This window comes from Carcharhinus amblyrhynchos, chromosome 20 (assembly GCF_965287045.1).
Source record: "Carcharhinus amblyrhynchos chromosome 20, sCarAmb.v2.hapA, whole genome shotgun sequence".
Lineage (NCBI taxonomy): Eukaryota > Metazoa > Chordata > Chondrichthyes > Carcharhiniformes > Carcharhinidae > Carcharhinus > Carcharhinus amblyrhynchos.
In genome coordinates, this window is record NC_137343.1 from 12,732,233 (window position 1) to 12,736,030 (window position 3,798).

Here is a 3,798-nt window from a genome sequence, read left to right on the forward strand (position 1 = left end):
TCTCTCTCGCTCTCTTCCCCCCCCCCCCGCCGACCACTACACTCCATCACCCAAAACATCCAAGATAAAAATTGAATATTACAAAGCGAATCTTGTTATTTCACCTTGTTTGTTTTCCATTTGGAGCATATCCTGCCGTTTAGGTAGTGCTGGTTTTGAGTTTGGAAGTCAAGATGGGCAGATTGAAGGTATCATGCAGAAGGTCCCTGTGCTATACAGCAGTGTAAGAGTTGGATGGTGATGTGCCTACCCCTTGCTAGAGATATTCTATTGAATGACCTGAAGAAATTCCCTCTGGAGGTAATGCAGTAAGACAGTAATCATTACTGAGCGAAAAGCATTTTGGTGTAAGGTTCCTTCCTTTGTCTTGAATCTAAACTGCATTACCATTCAGACCACTCAGCATTTAGGAGTTAATATTTTGTTTCTCTGGTCAGTTGCAATAACAAACCAACCAAGTAAAATCATTGGCCCAATCAGACACTGGGTTAGCATTGCTGCCTCACAACGCCAGGGATCCAGTTTGATTCCAGCCACTGGTGACTTTGAGTCTGAATGTTCTCCCCATGCCTGCGTGGGTTTCCTTCCACACTCCAAAGACGTGCAAATTAGGTGAATTGGTCATGTTAAATTGCTCCTTAGTATTCCAAGATGTGTAAGTCAGGGGGATTAGTGGGGTAAATACGTGGAGCTGTGGGGATAGAGCCTGGGTGATGTGCTCTGATGGGTCCATGCAGATTCAATGGGCTGAATGTCGTCGTCCTGTACTGTGAGGATTCTATGAAAACAATGCTGGGCATACTTACGGTTTGGCAACTTTTGTGGAAAGAGAAACAGTTGATGCTTCTAGTCGAATATGACTCAGAATTCCTATATAAGCATTCCTTATCTCCCAAGTTCTCAATAAACCCAATACTGGTGCAGAAATCTGAGATGCCATGAATTAGCCTAATCCCTTAACAACATTGAAAGGAAACATCAGCCTCTGGTACAGAGCAGATTAATTACACCAGTTGGAATCTAGATGAACAATCATTAAGTTTTAATTCTCTAACCTAAGTTTTAGCTGGTGAACTATTTGCTCAACATCACATTGTGAGGAGACAATGGAAGAAAGATTGAGAGTTTACCTGTAGTTAGTTACAAAGTGATAAATGTATTATTCATCAGCATTGTATGGTTATATATACTTCGAACTTATTGATGAAAACAGTTACCCTGGTGCTAGTTTTTCACTGATCGATTGAATCAGTATTTTAACATCAGATTAAATGTAACCTGTAGACTAGAGACTCTAGCCTGATCAAGGTGATCAGGGATTATAACGACGACTGGTACATCTGCTGGGAAACTGCAGCTAACCAGTAATTAGGACCAATGCCTTCCTGTTAATCAAACACCAGCATTTTCTCTACTACTAGGGATTTTTCTCCGGCAAATTAGCAGCTCTTTGGGACCGAAAGCACTACAAATGCAACAAGTATTGACATAAAACGTGTGAGCTCAAGCAGATGCCATTTCAGAGTCCCTGCGCAGAGACTTTCTCAGCTAGTAAATGTCAGTCAGTCCCGTCCTTCCGTGTTACCTTTGCATTCATGTCTTTACAGAAAATCTGATTTTTCAAGTCTCAGTGGCCTGAATCAACTCCATCGCGAGTGCTCTAGCTTTGTATACTTAAAGTTTGAAAGGAACACCCATGTATCTGCTTAATCATGACTGCACATTGAAGGCAGAACCCCTCATGGGCAGCACAGTGGTTAGCTTTGCTGCTTCACAGCACCCAAGACTCGTGTTCAATTCCAGCCTCAGGTCACTTGTCTGTGTGGAGTTTGCAAGCTCTCCTTGTGTCTGTGTGGGTTTCTCCGAGTGCTCCAGTTTACTCCCACAGTCCACAGATATGCGGGTTATGTTGATTGGCCATGCTAAATTGTCCCTAGTGTCAGAGGATTAGGGTAAATATATGGGGTTATGGGGATAAGGCCTGGTTGGGATTGTGGTCGGTGCAGGCTTGATGGGCTGAATGGCCTCCTGCACTGATTCTGTTCTATGAACTTACCTCATGCCTGTGTATAGTGTATCCGATCAATCTTCTACAGTGCTTTCTGTTGACTTGTATAAATTTCTGCCTCATGTAGTTTGACTAGATTCATAAGGCACCTCCTCCCAAGTGCTAACTTGGCTTGGTGAGAACAGGGGCTGTGAATTTGAACACACGATCCAGGTTGATGTTCCAGAGTGGTCTCTAGGAGCTGGTACACTGTCGGCCTGTTGAGGGGGATGTTAAGAACTGGAATGGAAAGAGATTTGGTATCATGGTGAAATAAGATTTCACAAGCTGGAGTCTGTCTGAAAGTGAATCTGTCTCAAAGTCTGCATCTTTCGCCTTTTATCTCAGTCTTACTACAGTCAGTGTGCAGCCGTCACTATAGAATCGAACACAGCCTATGACAAAAATTATTTCATTGCCTGTTACTAAGAGATGACGTGGAATATGGGGAGATATTTTCTCCCCTTTTGCTAGATATCCAGTGTTTTTTTTTATTCGGGTGTTTCTATGGGGAATGTGTGGGTTTCCAGTGCTTTGACAATCTGAATCTTCAGTTTGTTTAATTAGGTGAGCTGCTCCAAAAGGAAAAGCTGCAGAGCATCCTGCCTGATTTTTGTGCTGAAACAGTTTAAATCTCTCAAGTCTTGGCAGCACAGTGGTTCGCATTGCTGGCTCACAGCGTCGAGGACCCACGTTCGATTCCCGCCTCGGGTGGCTGTGTGGAGTTTGCACGTTCTCTCCGTGTCTGCGTGGGTTTCCTCCAGGTGTTTCAGTTTCCTCCCACAGTCCAAAAATGTACGAGTTAGATGGATTGGCCATGCTAAATTGCCCCTTAGTGTCCCAAGATGTGTAGGTGAAGGGGGATTAGAGGAGTAAATGTGTGGGTTTACAGGGATAGAGGGTGGGCCAGTTGGAGAATCGGTGCAGATTTGATAGGTGGGATGGCTCCCTGCACTGCAAGGATTCTACTGATTCTATATTAATGAGTTCAAGTCCAGCCTCTCTTTCCTCCTATATGAATCAAAATGTGAGGAAACAAATTCAAATTTCACTCAGTTAGCTGAAGGCTGTGTGCTTTATTGAATATTACTGAGGTGGGACGTTGGTCTATATGGAAGTGTACTTCTTCACCTCAGTTGAAATGTACCCAATGGATCAATCTGAGGCTTATTTTGATTTCTAGTGCGCTTAAACTTGTAGGTTTATTGGGCTATCAGTGAAAAGTTCTAAATATATCCATAATCAAGGGACTGCAACTAATTGCGATGCCAGTAGTCAGCCACTAATTCCATCTGATTTATTCTGGTGCCGGTTTTACTTCAGGCCAGCCAGTGTGAGCCCTGTTGACGCTCAGTCTGAGCATTACTGTGAAGCTGGTATTTAACGTCTGATTAAAGGCTATTTTTGTTTTGCAAAGTCTGTGCATTAAGAGAAACCAGCTACACAGGGGGCTCATTGAAATTGGTAATTAACTGATGCACCTCAAGTTTTGGTCTCAACCATTGCAATATGAGGAGGAACATACATCCAGCGCAAGTAATCAAAGTAGTATTTAGTTTCAACCACCTAGAAATTTGATTCGACAAAAGGGGCACACACATCTCAAATACGGCAGGCACGCTTTTATTAATCACTGCACAGTGGCAAGGTGGTTAGCACTGCGCCAGGGGCACAAGTTTGATTCTTGGCTTGGGTGCCTGTCTGTGTGGAGTCTGCACCTTCTCCGTGAGTTTCCTCAGGGTGCTCTGGTT